The sequence below is a fragment of the Mytilus trossulus genome, chromosome 8, assembly GCF_036588685.1.
Source record: "Mytilus trossulus isolate FHL-02 chromosome 8, PNRI_Mtr1.1.1.hap1, whole genome shotgun sequence".
NCBI classification, from domain to species: domain Eukaryota; kingdom Metazoa; phylum Mollusca; class Bivalvia; order Mytilida; family Mytilidae; genus Mytilus; species Mytilus trossulus.
In genome coordinates, this window is record NC_086380.1 from 23,508,600 (window position 1) to 23,527,130 (window position 18,531).

General features: G+C 31.1%; 1 long non-coding RNA gene across 1 annotated transcript; it reads left to right on the forward strand.

Moving 5' to 3' along the window:
• The first annotated feature begins 895 nt into the window (after positions 1–895).
• On the forward strand, positions 896–5,545 carry LOC134680714 (uncharacterized). The gene is made up of 3 exons (XR_010100487.1): positions 896–1,165; positions 3,970–4,057; positions 4,744–5,545. It is a non-coding gene; the product is annotated as an uncharacterized LOC134680714 (long non-coding RNA).
• The last annotated feature ends 12,986 nt before the right edge of the window (positions 5,546–18,531 follow it).

An 18,531-nucleotide genomic window follows, 5' to 3' on the forward strand; every position in this document is an offset into this window, starting at 1 on the left:
AAAACTAAATATATATAACAAAGGCAAAGTTTTAAAACACAAAATTTATTTTTTATTTTTCTTTCATAAACTTGAAATTATACCACGCTAAACCGTTAGGTTAACAACCATTGATTAATCAATAAGTAACGATCAAAAGACAATTGTCTATTGGATTAGGTTGATTGAACATGATGATTCGGGAATCTGCAATAAACCGTTGGTCACGTGGCGAGTGGCACGCGTTTATTAAAAAGTCATTTAACTTCAAAATTACAAAATCTATTGATACCTAACTTTATAGATATGAGGTTTTTAATCATACCCTCTTATATTCATGCTCGCTGTGATCTTAAAACATCGTTTTAGTGTCCTTAATGCAAAAACTTTCTTCTTAGTGCACTAAGAAGTCTTTTGCAGTATTTCTACACACCGAAATATATGGCCTTATTATTGGTAATATACCATATTAGTGTCACTAATGGCTTAACGTGTTACCAAATTAAGAAGAAGAAATAGGCTCAAAACCGCATTTTTAACTTTAGATTTTTTTTCAATCCCAAAATAGAGAAGAGGTCCGGTATACAGACTAATTAAAAAGTCCAGATGAGAAGTTTAACTTTTAACTGTTTCTTGACGCATGCAATAAAAATGCAGTACCTGGTTACAGTTGCTCATTGAGAAATTATCATCTTTCGATTAAATGATCTTCAATCTATATGCCAGGTCTTCATTTTAAAAGTTATAAAATCTAAATGTGAAGTGATCTAAAATGTTCAATATTAATGAGTATTTTCGCTGTGAAATGAATCTAAGGTCGTCTAAAAGTATATACATGTGTATTTGACCCGACTACTGACTACATAGTAAACTATTCATTATGTATGTATAAGGGGGTCTGAGCGAGACTCGGGATTGTCGAGGCGTATTTTTTGTTGTGCCGTGAAAAAGCGAAATGAAGTTTAGCGGGACATGGGAAATTACAAAAATATCAGAATTGTTCACTTATATAGTGTAAGCGTAATGGCATCATGCGGGAATCTAAAAAAATAAAAAGTAACTAAGCGGGATCCGTGAACAGAACCCCCAATGAGACCCCCATTAGTTGTGGCTTATTTTGGTTCTTTTTAGTTCGTTTCTTTCCCCTACATTACTTGACCGTTTTTGTAAAACAACAGCACTCGAGGTCTGACAGTATTTTACAAAGAAATGCACAAAATATTCAAAAAGAAGGCCTTGAAAATTTAAATATTGGTATGCACACATACTCCCCTGTCAGCACAGACAATTATATTTTTGTAAACGCGCCAAACTCGTTTCTAATATTTATAATAGAACTGAAAAGAAAATGGAAATGGAAATGGGGAATGTATCAAAGAGATAACAACATGACCAAAGAGCAGATAACAGCCATAGGTCACCAACATGTTAAACTACATGTCCCCATTCAAATGCATTGATCGTCCAGTAAAGAAAGGGGGGTTTCCAACATGTCCAACCCTCAGCCCCCTGGATCCGTGCCTGTGAGGCATGCTTTAGCTTGCCATTAAACAAAAATGTATACAGTAATACTAGTTGAGTGATAATGGACGTCATACTAAACTTTTCAATACAAAGAAAAAGAAACTAAAATAAAAATCATACAAAGGTCACAAAGGCCATAACTTCTGGCTCCTGAATAAGAAAAAGTGCAAAATGCAGTGGGGATAAAAGCCTTTACTGTAAATTCCTGAAATTACAATTATATAAATCATCTCGCATCTTTGTGCATTTCTTGAAATTGGTCATATTAATAAATGCATGCAATATTTTCAGAAAATTTCAATATATAGGCTTTTTTTAAAAAAGTCAATCTTGTGCATGATTATCAATGATTATACTCGCACAATTAACACATGTGGTTCTCAAAACTCAAAGGTGTCTATGCTATTTATGACAACTTTTATACCCCCGCTTTCAAAAAAGGGGGGTATACTGTTTTACCTCTGTCTGTCAGTCTGTCCGTCCGTCCGTCAGTCAGTCAGTCAGTCAGTCCGTCCGTCCCATGAATATTTTTCTTCGCATTTTTCGCAGGAACTACAATCATGACAATACAAGGATTTCTGAAATTTGGTTTCAGGGTTTATCTAAGTCATTTATACCGTGTGATGCGTTTTCAGATTGATCACTTGTCAACTTCCTGTTAACCAACACTTGTATGATTTTACACATGATACTGAGCCAAGTTGAAAATTTTCGTCACATTTTTCTCAGGAACTACAATACAAGGATTTCTTAAATTTGGTTTTAGGATTTATATAAGTCAGCTATACCGTGTGATGCGTTTTCAGATTCATCACTCGACAACTTCCTGTTTACCGAACACTTGCATTTTTTTACACTATTTATATTATCCACTTGCGGCGGGGGTATCATCAGTGAGCAGTAGCTCGCAGTTTCACTTGTTAATAAGTATAAATTTACAAAATATGTTTAGAACTATATGATTTTTATGTTTTTAAGCATAGATATAGTAGGTCAGGATCTGCCAACTCTCACTGACTGACTGAGCACATAAATTCAACACTAGTTTTTTGGTGTTGCTTAGTGTTTTGTTTTGTTTTGTTTTTCTTTTCTGCATCTTATGTTTTGCCTTGGCATTGTCAGTTTCTCTTTCATTGGCTTTGGGTTTTTTGTTATGTTAAATAACAAGTCACATATAATCATGATAATTAAGGTCCTTTTTAATTTTTAGGGATTTTAAATTTTTAGTACGTATACTATTAATAATGCTTTGAGCAATTTTAATGAAACTTGGTGAATTATTTTTGTATAACATAAACATGATAATTTTCCTTTTAATTTAAAAAAAAAATCTGATTTATGTCATTGTACTATCATGACTTGGGATTAGGATAGTCTCAAGAATGCTTTCACAAATTTTTATGAAACTTTGGTGAATTGTTTTTATATCTTGACATAAACACCCTTTTTATTATTATGACCCAAAGTGGAGGGGGCATAATGTTTAACACTTGATCGTTTGTCCATCTGTCCCAAAGTTGTTTTTTGTTCTCTTACATTACTTTAGTTTGCCTCAAACAAATTCAATTAAACTTTTACAAAAGCTTGTTATCACAATACTCAGATCAAGTTTGAATTTTGGTGATGTCAGTGTTACTGTACTAGAGTATCAGAGTTATGCCCCTTTAGAAATTGGGAAAATATACTGAATTTTTGGTTTCCTGTTTTCTAAACTTTAGTTTGTCTCAACCAAATGTTATGAAATCAATACACAATGCTTATAACCACAAAATACAGATTAAGTTTGAATTTTGGTAGTGTCTCTTTTACTAAATTCTATAGTTATGTTCTTTAAAAATGGAAAAAAAAATTTCAGCCTTCTAACTTTAGTTTCCCTCAACCAAATTTTATTAAACTTTAAAACAATACTTTTTATCACAATTTTAATTAGATCAATTTCAAATTTTTGTAGTAAAACTTTTACCGTTATGTTCCTTTAAAACTTTGAATAATATGCAAGCTGGAGTATCATTCCCTATTTATCATGTATATTTTTTTATAAGATGCAGAGTTAAGGAACTTTAGTTGTTGCAAAGTTATTTAAAATTTGTCCATTTTCAAAATCTTTGAAAGGTTTTAGAAATTTATGTATTTGTTAAAAAAATCGCAGCCTTAAACTTATAGTCACTTGAGAGATCTATAAATTGAGCCAAATTATATACATGTTTTATGTCAATGAATACCACTGTTTGTGCATGTTTTTTTTTTTTTGGAGGGCGGGGGTCTTATTTGCGCAGTGCTCATAGTTTTTTAGTCGATCAATAAAATTCATTTAAAGCTTACAGACCAGCTATAAGGGCAAGAAGCTTATCAAGCACTCATGGTTTAGATTTTTATTAAACACACATTAATATACATATAAATGTACATTAAACAGAAAAAATATTGATGCAATATGTCATTCAACTTTTACTCTTTTATGTATAGGACAAGAACTATAGAAGGTACAGAGAAATAATATACAGCAGAAATGATAGGCAATGTAAAATTTGCAGAAGCCAACTAAACCTAAATGGTAAGGCACCTTTTAATTTTAAAAAGTTATTGAACTTGAAAGATGATTACTAGTATCATGATTACTATAAAAATTCAAAGATGTGGTATATTAAATATGAAAACTATCACGGCTTTGAGAAAGAAATTGTAGGCCTGTTACGACCTTCAATAATGAGAAAATCAATACCCTATACTATAGTCAAAGTATAAAAGACCTAAAGATGAAACATTGAAACAATTCAAACTGTAAAACTAATCATGCTAATTGCCTAGTTTATAACAAAATAAATTACAAAAAATAAATATGACCGGTATGAAACAACAACAACAACAACCACTAAATTTTAGTGTCAGACTAAACTGATAAAAGCTACAGGCTCTGAACTTTGGACAGGCACAATAGGAATATGGCAAGGTTATATAAAAATAAGATGTGGTATGATTACCAATAAGACAACTCTCCACCAGACAACCAATGATGTAAATTTCCTGCAAACATGGACTTGACTACTGTAAATCAACTAATTTTTCGTGAATACTTTATCTTGCATTTTATACTTTCTAGTCAACATCGCAGTTATTTATTTTTCTCGAGTTCAAGTTTACTTAATGTATTTTAATAAGGAAAGATACACATGAAAAACATTTATTGCTGTTTCTCTCTCCATTTATAACATTTTATTTGCTTTTTTTGTGTATTTATAGGTGATCAGACATCTCGGTTTTCATGATCAATAGGTCATTACTGAAGAGGAAACTTTAAGTTGAAATTTATTTACATAGTGCATAATTGGATTAATTTGAAATGGAATGTGTGCTTTCCTGCAAAAAAGAAATAGGAAATTTCAACATGTGATAATGACCATATAAAACAAAATGGAGTTCTATCATAGATACCCGAAAACACTATTGCATAAAAGCAACAACATATCTTAATCAAAAGAAAGGAGAATGCAGAACAAATACTATTTTGTTGTTGAAAAAAGGAACACCAGTTTTATCCACTCATTTACATCGCTCCCTCATATCAAATATACAGAAGAAGATCATTGAAGAACAATTTGCAAAAATGATTTCTCTTAGAATTGAAGGGAATTGTTTAGTGAATGGAATAATGTATTCACTGAATTCTTACATAGTGGATTGAATAACTGTACACAAGCTGACACAGAAGAAATTCTAATTTAAAATAACACGAAAAGTGTTTATTTTATTATTTAATCTGCAAATATATAAATATTTTTTTTAGAACACCACAAATGATATAATGACATTCAAATTGGTTGCTTATTATTGTATCGCATTGAAACAATTACAAAGAAAACAGAAGCATTTGCTCCAAAAAAATTATAAATCAAAGTTAAATTTATATAAAAAGTGTAAACAATACCTAGATCTAAACAGTCAGACTGTATTATTTTCAATGTCATTAAAATTTTGAGTCAAACATTTATTATTAAATTTTTAGATATCATTTGCATCAATTCTACAGTCTTTTAATAATTATATTCATACTGTTTGTATACATGGTGTAGTGAAGAAATGTTTAACAAGTAAAAATAAGGAAAAACATTTCCTTAAGGGAAATTTGATGTTCAGAAATTTCCTTAGAGGAAATTTGAAGAACAATGATTTCCTCAGAGGAAATTTGTTGTCTTGAATTTTCCTCCAAGGAAAAGTGTTTGTCAAAAATTTGCTCACAGGAAAAAGTATTTCCTCAAAGGAAAATGTGAAGCTACAAATTTCCTCACAGGAAAAAGTATTTCCTCAAAGGAAAATTTGAAGCTGCAAATTTCCTCAAAGGAAAAAGAATTTCCTCTAAGGAAAAAGAATTTCCTCTAAGGAAAAAGAATTTCCTCTAAGGAAAAAGAATTTCCTTTAAGGAAATAGAATTTCCTCAAAGGAAATAATTATGCAGCAAATTCCCTAAGGGAAATCATTTTCCCTTGAGGAAAAAACAATTTCCCTTGAGGAAAAATCTTTTTCCTTCAGGGAAATTTGATTTCCCTTGAGGAAAAGTACTTTTCCTCTGAGGAAATTGTTGAAAAAAGGGGCATAACTTTTTCAACAGTGGTGCTAGAGCCAAATTTTTTTAGGACAAATATCAGGGAACCAATACCAACCAAGTTATCAACTTTGTTTTGACTTAACTCTAAAAATTAAGGTGACAACTTTTGCACTCAGCGGAATTGCAAACTTGTCCCGGAGACTGTTTAATCAACTCAATAATATTTCTAATCAATCAAACATGATTATCGGTTGTGTCTATATACCACCTGAAAATAGTAAATATGCGTCAAAAGATGCTTTCGATGAAATAGAAAGGGAGATGGTAACACTTAGAGATGATGAACAGTTGTGTTCACTTATTGGCGATTTTAATGCCAGAACCGGAACCCTGATTGATTTTATCGTTCCAGATGAAAATTTGGTAGAGGTTTTAGATGAAAATTTAAACGACGAATTAATTGATTTTTTATATGATTACCAAAATCTAATTTCATTAAAAATTCCACTTAAAAGATTTTCAGAAGATAAAATGCGTCCAAATTCTCAAGGTAATAAATTAGTAGATTTTTGTAAGAAAAATAATTTGTATATAACAGCGGGAAGGATCGGGGAAGATAAGGGTATAGGAAAGGCTACCACGAAAGACAATAGTTTAATTGACTATTTTATAGTTTCGTCAAATCTTTTTAAGAATATTGAGGAGTTCAAGGTTATTCCATTTGATGCATTATTCTCTGATGTACACAATCGCATACATGTAAAACTAATAACAGAGGCCAATAAAATAGTAGAGGAAAATAAATCACATAAAAAGACCTCAATAAAATGGATTGAACAAGATAAAAATAAATTCACAGAAAATGTAAGAATGAACGAGAAAAAAATACTTGATTTGTGTAATGAATTGGAATCTTTCAAAAAAGATGATCATGACATAAACGGAGTAATAACTAGTTTAACAAATTTTTATTCTCAGACAGCTACAGATTCTTTTGGAACTTTTGTAAATAAAAGTCCTATGAAAAAAGCTAATGGGGTCAAAAAGGGTAATAAACCATGGTTTGGTAAATCATGTAAATTGAAAAGAAAACAGTTTCACTCGGCAAAGTATAAATATAATAAACAGAAAAGTATAAATAACAAGAATTCACTGAAAAGAGCAAGTAAGGAATATAAAAAAGAAATAAACAATTGTTTTCAAAAATACCAGTTAAAGACTGAAAAGGAGCTTCGTAATATATCAAAAAATGACCCGAAAGAATTCTGGAAAGTTTTAAATAGATTCTCTCCGAAAAGAAAAAAGGAAAGTTCAATTTCTCTAGAAGTAATGTATGACCATTTTAAGAAGCTCAATGTGAGTGACGTAAATGAAGAGGGAGAGTTTCAATTACCTAACTTTCAGACTAATGAGTTTGATGAAATTTTAAATGGGCCCATTACCGATGAAGAAATTATCAAAGTCATTAAGACTCTAAAAAATAATAAAGCCGCTGGATATGATGGAATAAGAAACGAGTATATTAAAAATTCAGTGTCTGTATGTTTACCTCTTTACGTCAAATTGTTCAATTTCATTTTCGACACAGGGATAATACCCGAAATTTGGTCAAAGGGAATAATAAACTCCATTTATAAGAATAAGGGAGATCTTAAAGATCCGGACTCTTATAGAGGTATAACACTGGTATCATGTTTAGGAAAAGTATTTACAGCTATACTAAATAACAGACTAGACAAATTTGCAGAAGAAATTGAACTTCTTTCAAAATGCCAAGCGGGATTTAGGAAAGGTCACTCCACGCTCGATAATATTTTTAGTTTATATTGTTTGATTCAACTTTATCTACTCTCTGGAAAACGTTTATTCTGTACATTTGTTGATTTCAAGAAAGCCTTTGATACGGTGTGGAGGATAGGGCTGTGGCAAAAGCTTATTTCTAGTAACATAACAGGCAAAATATTCAACTCTATTTATAACCTCTATTCTAATATTAAATCATGTGTTAGACATAATTCGGATTGTTCAAATTTCTTTCCGTGCGAAGTTGGAGTTAGACAAGGTGAAAACTTATCGCCTTTTCTGTTTTCTCTTTTTATTAATGATCTAGAAAACTATTTTATTCAGCATGATATAACATGCTTAGAAAAGGTGAATGAATACTGTCAAAGTGAACTTGGCATGTATATTAGAATTTTTTTATTACTATATGCTGATGATACAATATTACTGGCAGAATCAGCTGACGATTTACAAATAATGTTATATAAGTTTGATGAATACTGTGTTAAATGGAAACTAAATGTAAACATCGATAAGACAAAAGTAATGGTGTTTGAGAAGGCGAAGCGCAAAAATAAATACAGATTTATGTTAAGAGGCGAGGAGTTAAAGCTCACGGACAGTTATAATTATCTGGGATTATTAATAAGATATAATTGTAATTTTAATTTATCAAAGAAAAAACTGGTTGAACAGTCACAAAAGGCACTGTACGCATTGTACTACAAGTTAAGAAATGTAAAAATTCCCTCAGATCTGCAATTTCGACTATTTGATTGTATGGTTTCTCCAATTTTACTTTATGGCTCGGAAATATGGGGTCATGAGAATGTTGACATGATTGAAAAGGTACACTTAAGTTTCCTAAAGAAGATACTGAATGTAAGATCGACAACACCAACCTATATGGTCTATGGGGAAACTGGCAGATTCCCTCTTATCATTAATATAAAAACTAAATTACTTTGCTTTTGGGCAAGATTAGTGCAAAGCGGTAGTAGAAAATTATCCGGGATTTTGTATCAGTTAATGTATAACCTGCATACTTCAGGCCAATACTCATTTAAATGGATATCTTCTCTAAAACAAGTACTAGATGATACAGGATTTTCTTTTTTCTGGAATGCACAGGGTGGTATAAAAAGTTCAGATATTAAAAAAGAAATAAAACAAAGATTAGTTGACCAATTTGGACAGCGTATATTCGCTGATATGACAAACTCGTCAAGAGGGGAGTTTTATGCGTCATACAAAACTATTTTTTGTTTAGAACAATATTTATTGAATCTTAAAGTGGCAGATCGTTATATATACAGTAAATTTAGATGTTCAAATATCAAAATCCCTATTGAGGTTGGTCGGTGGAAAAATACACCAAAGGATGATCGTATATGCCGCCACTGCGATTCAAATACAATTGGTGATGAATATCATTATTTTTTTACATGTACCAATGAACAAATTATGTCATTAAGAGAAAGGTATATACCTACATATTACACAAAGAATCCTTCCCAATTAAAATTTATTGGGCTATTGTCACATTGTAATGTACCAGTTCTAACAAAACTGTGCTCGTTTTTGAGACATTTAGATAAGATATTTTCATAATTTGTACTGTATGACAATGTAGTATTAAAATACATTTTTATTCACCCTACAATTCAAATTATTTCAAAACAAATTAACCAATTATTATATATTTTAATTCTATTGTATGATATCGCTAATTTATTTATTGTTTGTCTTGCTTGCAAATGTATAATTATGTAATTGTTGATGTATACTTGTTATCCTCTTGTAGCACCATACGTGTGCCTAAGTTGTAATAAATTGTCTTGTCTTGTCTTGTCTTGTCCACGAGAGACCAATATGACACAGATATTAACAACTAGAGGCTACTGTACGACCTTCAACAACGAGCAAAGCCCATACCGCATACTCAGTTTTAAAAGGCCCCGAACTGACAATGTAAAACAATTCAAACCAGAAAACAAGCGGCCTTATTTATGTACAAAAAATGAACGAAAAACAAATATGTAACACATAAACAAACAACAACCACTGAATTACAGGCTCCTTACTTGAATGTTCATAACATACTAAATGTATGTTCATATTGAAATTGATAGAGAATCAAAAAATGGGAATATTGGAAATAAAGGAGGAGGGATAAAAAAAAAACATCTCCTGTCCCCAATAACCTATGACTTATGATACTTTTGCAGAAATTTTCCAGTCATTCAATATTTTACAAAATTCTTCCAACAACACTTTACATACTTTAAACTACGCTCTGAATGCCCGCGATTTCGCGGGTGTGTTCTAGTCTTAATAGTGCAAGTAAATTAGATCGATATATTGAATAGAAAGTTATTTACTTGAACCACTCTGAATTGACGTATTAACGCGATCATAAATTCAAAATTATTTTAAGTAATTACCAATCAAAGTAGAACATAGATGATATAAAACCGATAAAGTTTATTTCAACTTAGTGTAGGCTGATGATGATTTAATTGATTAAAATATTACGTGTGGCAATTCAAAACTTTCCAAATTAAACAATGTTTGATAGAATCAGGACCAAAGAAATTACTTATTTCTATATGACTATGTTGTAGAAACGTGTGTTAATTATCTGAAATACAAAACAATTTTGTATTACCTAAATAACAGGGTTAGTATTGTTACTTTTTTATTTTTTTCATCAGTGCATTAATCGTGTGTGTGTGTTTACTTTATTGTCCAATGGATTTGGGTTCTCTTGTTCTCTTGAGTGGAAACAACTAAAAGGATCTTCAAATTTTCAAATTGGTATCATAATAAACACTTAAGTTAAACTGTACTAAGTAAGTAAAGTAAGTAAATTGTTTATTATAGTGACATGTGTAAGTCAGCATAAATATATAAATTTGTACAAAATATAGTTACATATATAATACACCCGGCCCAATGGACCAATAAGTCACCTTTTACTTTTAGTTCAATATAAATGTTCTAATATCACGTGTAAATTGCCAATTTAAATTTAAATACAGATAATTATAGATTAAGAATTAACGATTGTAAAAGTTCATATAATGATAAATTCATCTAAAGTTTGTAAAAAAGTTTAAGAATGTTAACTAGAGTAAACTGTTTGTTTTCTACGGAAAAGTGACGCTGCTAAGTATTTAGCTATTTTCCTTGGATGGTTCACCATTAGAAATGTTAATTTTCCCTGGTCATCTAGTTGCGTATAGTCAGGCACCATTAATATCTCGCTAAAAACAGTTTGTCTGATATCATTATAAAATGTGCAGTTTATAAGAAAATGTACTACACCAGACGCTTGTATACCATATAACTAATTAGTGACCGATTGAAACGAAACCAAGAAATTTGTAATAGAAAAAATTCTAGACTTTGAAAAATTGTGTATTCATTTTATTCATATGTCAAACGAATCAACATATACCTTTTTGTAATGCGGCTTGAATAAAATATTAAACAATAATTAAAGCGAAATAAATTTTAAGCAAATTTTAATTTTGGAAGATGAATTCTTATTTGTTGAAAATTGGCTTGAACCCTCTTTTTATAACTTGTTGCAGGTAGAATTTTGACTAAATGTTGCACTTCAATAATTATTGACAAGGCAATATCCCAGGAATTCCTTTTACTGCTAAAACTGTACTACTGTTCTATGAGTTTCGTAAAATATGTTATCTTAGAATGGAAAATTCATCTGCACTATCAATTTGTTCATAGGTAGAGTAAGCTTGAGCTACACAAAAGTTAATATGTTAAACTTTTGTGTAGCTCAAGCTACAAAGATATTTTTTGTCATGCATCCGATTTCACCTTGATAGATGCACACGCCCGATGAAGCTAATTTGTTTAGCGAAATATTGCGTGAATAATATATAAAATATAACACCTAATTTTATAACACTCATTTGTGTGTTAAAGTTACATTCTTAGACACTTATATATATATATATATATATATATCCCACGTAATCATAGGTTTGATAACACTGTGCGATGAAAACGACACTTTTTTTATGGACTCCATTTGGTACAAACGTTTTTAAGGTAGTTCAGTGGTATAGAAAAAAAATGACAGAATTTTCTTATACTTTGTGAAATTTAACTTTGAAGTATTGTAAATGAAAAAATGCAAAAAAAATTGGGGGTCACCGGCCATCTAAGAGATATTTTGACCTCTGAAAATGAGTGCAAATAGGTTATATGGAAATATAGGGAAAATGGACAAAAAAACAATTTGATTGAATTTTCAAAGCAAAATAAGTGACAGAAGTTGCTCATTTTTTCATATTGTAAAGCTTGATGTCTCTATTTTATAAAATTGAAATAAAATTTGGGGGTCACCGGCCATCCAAGAGAATTTTTTTACCTCTGAAAATGAGTGCAAATAGGCTAAATATAGGGAAAACTGACATAAAATATCTTTGATTGAATTTTCAAAGCAAAATAAATGACAGAAGTTGCTCATTTTTTCATACTGTAAAGCTTGATGTCTCTATTTTATAAAATTGAAATAAAATTTGGGGATCACCGGCCATCCATGAGATTTGTTTACCTCTAAAAATAAGTGCAAATAGGATAAATATAGGGAAAACAGGCATAAATATCTTTGTTTGAATTTTCAGAGCAAAATAAATGACAGAAGTTGCTCATTATTTCATACTGTAAAGCTTGATGTCTCTATTTTATTAAATTGAAATAAATTTCGCGGGTCACTGGCCATCCAAGAGATTTTTTTTTAGCAAAATAACAGTTGTTGTTTAATGTTCAAATAGGGGTAACCTCTGCGGTTGTATAATGCTGCGCCTTGCGGAGCATCTGATTATTATTGTGCTTAAACCATATTTGTTACAACATATGAAAAGTGTGAGCTAACAGTCCGCTAAGTTTTTATCCATAAGTCTCATTCTGACTCTCTATCTGAAAGGTTTTTATGTGTCAATATTTGTGTTTCAATATAAAAGGAAGATGTGGTATGATTATTGATTGTTAATGAGGCAACTCTCCGCAATAGATCAAATGACACAGAAAATAACAGCTACAGGTCAAAAGCCGTTATCGTATAGTTAACTGTAAAAGGCCCTTCAATGACTAATGAAAAACAATTCAAATGAGAAAACTGAAGGCATATTAATGTACAAAATGATGAACAAAAAACAATATGTGACACAACAAAAGACAACCACTGTCTGAATTACAGGTTCATGACTTGGGACAGGCACATGCATAATGTTGTGGGGTTAATGTTTGGAGGTGACAACCCTTCCCCTTAACCTGGGACAGTGGTGTAAATTGGTACAACATACATGTATGGGATTTAACAATTTGTATTATTCATTTGTGAACTCTACATTTGTAAATCTAGCGAAAAGTAGATTATCACAGATAAATTTGCAGAATGAGTTGCATGAATAGTCGGGACCCTTGTCCTACAAACTTTATGGAGCAAGAAAAATGTGATGAGGTCTGTATGTACATAAAGTCTGTCATAAAATTAAAGATTTCATTATATTCGCATTTTACAATAAATTTTGTAACTGCTGTATTTCACATGTTATTTTTCTTTTCTACTGTAGGATAGTAAGTGGTTCAAATATACATGTATGCCTCTTGAGACTAAAATTACATGCAATAGAAATCAGCCCCCAAAAAAGCAAATGTTAATACAGCTGTAGTATGCATTTTTAAATGTAAATACAATGTATGTGCTAGGGGCCTAAATTGACCCTGAATTATTTCAAGTGTTTTTGGCCTTATACATTTTAATACATAACGTACTATTAAATTATTACATGTAATATACTATGCCATTTGTAATTTCCTTTCTATTTAAAGTACATTTTAAACATACGGGAGGATTCAGAGGCAGCCCTGGGAAAAATTTGGTTAATAATATAGGGAATCACTGGAGCATGCATGACCTGAGCAGGTCCCCTTTTAGGCAGTCAGTGGGCCTCCAGTTATGAAAAATTCTGGATCCCCCACTGGGATAAATTTATACAACAAAAACATTTACGAGGTTTTAAATTGCAGGAAAATATCACCTCTTCATACAAGCCCCCTTTTTCATTCAAAAACCTACTAAACATGCTAAAAGGCACATACTCATACATTTTTATAATTTTGACTTTTGAATAATTATTATACATTCTACATGTCTGATACATGTACATCAAATTAGTCTTTAAAACATTTTGTCTATAATATATATCCTATAAATGCCATGAAACTTGGTCCGTAGGCTTTTAATTTAGTAAGCTCTGGTCACACAAAGTTGGTTAAGATCGGTTAGTTCCTACTATCTTATTAGATAGGAACATAGTTAATTTATTATCCTTTGATTTTATCTTTATTTGCAAAATAAAGACTCTTGTGTGAACATTACCATGCGTTTTACATAAAAATCAATTATATAATCATTTTTATAAATTTGATTACATATCTTGAAAAAAAAAATTCATACACCTTTGAAAAATATGCCTTAAAGAGGAAGTTTTTAAAGATTTGTAATTATACTGTAACTTTTGGTCATGAATGGACCAGTTGGAAAAGGTTAAAAAATGTCTGAAGCCATCAAAAGAATATGACACCCACTTAGCGCAGGTGTAATTTTTAAAAGTTTGCATTTAATGTCTTTAACATATTAAAGAAATGCACTTCGAAATAACTGTGTAGAGACCTAACAAGCTTTTAAATTTAGAAAAAAATAATTTTATGTTAAGACCCCTTTTCCTGATTAGGTAGTAAAAGTTTTGTTTTTCTCTCATGAAGGTTCTGTAGGATCAAATACATTATAGGAGTGTAAGGAAAAGTTTTAAATAATAGAGAATAATGCATGTAATGTTCACAAAACATTTGTACATAAAGAAAATAGACATACATGTTACAATGAAGAAAAACGGGTTGTTAAATTATAAGAAGTACAGAAAAAATGGAAAAAAATAAATAGAGATAAATGGTATAAAGAATTAGATAGGAATGAAATGAAGGACCCTCAATCCAGACCACATCTTTTTTATATAGATGGGTTTTGTTCTAAATGTAACATGTCTAAATTTAAAGTGTGCATGCTTTACCAAAAATGGTTCAACTTGAATCCTGGCAGAATCAACTGCATTCACATTCGAATACACCTTATCGCTAATCTCGGCCGCTTGAACTTTTGACGTATACAACAATCACTTTTCCATTGTGGCGTCAGATATTTTGTATTGTGACGTCAAAATTTTACGGGAACCTGTGTGATATCCAGTAATGACGGACAAATAGCGATAAGGTGTATACTCCAGCTGTACAACAAGAAATTCTGTTTGCATATACATGTATTTATATAAACCCCCTACTTTCATACCTAAATGGTCTGAACCCTATGCAGATGGCATATTTCTCAGGTTCACAAATTTTCAAATATATTACATGATAAAAGTACCATGAGCTATGCCTATGGTTACATTTATAATTAATTTTCAGCCTGAAAAAAGGGGGATGTCATTGTTTTGTTGTTCAACACGGATATTGTTTTGAAATTATTTACGCTTTATACATGTTATTTTTCAGTGGTCGCGAATCGCTCTTTGGACATGTATATTCAATTCATTAGAACTTACTTGTCATTTTACCCCTTTTCATGATTTGTTTACATCATCTTTCGCATGTTTGTTGGACCTTTTCTAGTGTAAGACAAGGGTGAAACTGCTTCATAAGCTACCAAAATAAAGATCGTTATCTATAATTTCGATCTGCATTACAGTATTCATGAAAAGCAGTTCACGTGTTCGAAAATGTGAGTTATTCTCTCTTCATTCTTCTCCTTCGTCAAAAACATGCTCCATATTTATTTTTAGAACAGAAGTACTATTTCAACAATAACAATTATAACTGTAACCAGAGAGCACTAATTTCATTACAAAATTGCTTGTCTCCAGCGGGACTCGAACCCGGGACCTCTGTGTTACAAGGCAGCGCGCTAACCGACTGAGCTAAAGAAGTACTTCCTTAGCTCAACCGCTTACGGCTGACTAAGTATCTACTAAGTTTTCTAAGGGAAGCAATCCCGCCACACTACAATAAATTTGAATAAGTTTTAAAATTGCATTTAAAAGTTATTCAACTCTTGCTCAATGCATTTGAATAAAAAAGATTATTTAAATGATCACATTTTACTGTTATGGAAAATTACGACTATGTACATCACTTACGATATTAATGCGCAACTTTATGCGCAGACGGCGCGAAAATTTAAACCCCCGAACTACCTTAATTTCATGATTCAAAATATTTTCCAATCAATTCCCTCTTGTCTAGACCAAGCAGTGATGTGATCTGTGTTGATAATAGTTAGTCAATTAAGATCTTCCCTAGTGTGGCCACAGGATCTCAAGTGTTGACTAAAAGGAAAGTCTGGTTGCATTCATAGTCACTACGATGGCCGTTCATACGTTTGTTAAATAGCTGTTCTGACTCATAAACAATTAAACTGTTTACGCTATTTAACCTGTAGCAGATACAGAAAATGTGTAGTCTTGCAATTAAAATCGCAAAATAAAGTGTATTCGGTACCAGTGGCGTTACTATTAAAAAGCAAGCAATTCATTGTAAGTTTGCAAGTCGGATATCGCGTGTTTCCAAAACCCTTACAAGAATAGCTTGATTTTAGAGGATAATTCAGCCTTCATCTGCAAGTCTTTGATACTTCTGGGTCAACGTTAAGCTAGCACCGGTGGCTATGTGAAAATCTTCATTAGTGTAGAATGCTTTTCAATTTTTTCCCAGTTTTCGCGGAAATAATGTGATAACTAGTTCAATTTTGGGTGGTAAGTTTGCACAAACAAGACTTTTTTACTATTTTCTATTTTTATTGTAAAAATTCATTCCGACTAATAATTTTAGTACACAAAGTAAAACAAAAATACCGAATGTCAAGGGAAATTCAAAACTAAAAGTACTTTAATGGCAAAAACAAATTTTCAAGCACATCTAACGAATATTGGAAAACAACTGACAAATTCCTGATTTGATTGAGGCATTTCCTTTTGAAAAAAATGGTTGATTAATCCTGGTTTCATAGCTAGCTAAACATTTCACTTGACAGTCGCATATAATTCCTTTATATTAACAGTAATGCCTGAGCTAACCAAACAGATGTAATAGGTAAAAACGTCTTCATGACCATCATTTTTTATTTGTAAAGGGTTGATAATCATATAAATTGAAGTATTCGACAAATATTGTCATTAGAAAGATTGACGATGAAATTACCACACATTGATAACACCGTTTCCAAATAATTACTTAGCTTCTTATTTCATATCTTGTTAAAACAATTGATATGAAAAAAATACTAGCCCTGCCTTTCATAAATTAATTGTTTAGAAAGGTTCAAAAGATTAAAAATGTTCTACATCGCTTAAATTATCCAAAACCTTACATTCAACAACTGAGATAAGATGGCAAATACAATCCTTCCGCTGTGCTTCCAACAATCATTTGTTCGGGGTAATTCCTTTCAATGCTTTGCAAAATGTTCAAAATTGTGTTACTATACTTTACAGTTTTCTGTCGAAGCTTCACCAACGGTAATGCTGTACCACCTGCATTCAGTACAGATGACAGTTGCTATGACATCTCCTTAAGATTCATAACTGAAATAATTAAATGTATATTCATTTAAAACGTTAAGATCACTTTGATAATTAATTATAGAATTTCCATTTATATAGGAATGTTTAGGTCAATGACATAAGAGACAACAGAAGATAAACGATGTTCACCTGCCATATAAAAAAAAGATGTTATTTGATAGTCAATGACACAACTCTTCAAAACATTAATCAGAGACACATAAATTACCAACTATAGGTCATCCTACGGCGTTCAACAATAAACAAAGCCCCTACCGCGAATTAGCAATAAAAGGCCCCGAAATGACACATTCAACATCCAATAGATTTAAGGTAAAAAGTCATAAACACGCAGATAAAACATGACCTTGTACAATGCAGAGAGTCCAAAACAATCTCCAAAAGCTACCAATAAAACAGTACAAGAAGGATAATGTCACAAAACAACAAAATTTAAAAGACCTTGTTTCTAGAATGTTATAATATCTAATAAAGTTTGTAGATTTTGCTTACACAGTCCTTTTATTTGTATAAAGTAACATTCGTTTACAGTGGAAAATTGTTTAAACGTTAATTAAGCTACAATTAAAAATTGCTTGCTAGTCCCTTTCTGTGATTAATATTAGATAACTGTGGTTTATTTCCCAATCAATCTATCATGAAGGCTAGATATATAATTCGACTTTCATTTATAGTCTTTTTTTCAAAAATGATGAACAGTTCTTTATATTAGTATGTCGTTATTAAACGTTTCAAATTTATGAAATTATATTAGTACATCAATGTCTCTGATACACCAATAACGAAAACTGAAACATATTAAATTGATACATTTTGTAATTATTCAAAATTAAATCAGAAACCTATACTTAATTATAAAATACTGAACCTGTTAAAGGGAGACAATACTCGCATAATTTCTTTTCGAATCGGCACTTAATACAAAGGAATGTCGCTGTTGCATACAAATGGCACATCAATATAATTTACTAACTGTGCATTCGTTCTCCACCTTCAATGAAGATTCTAAATTATAGATATAACCGAGAT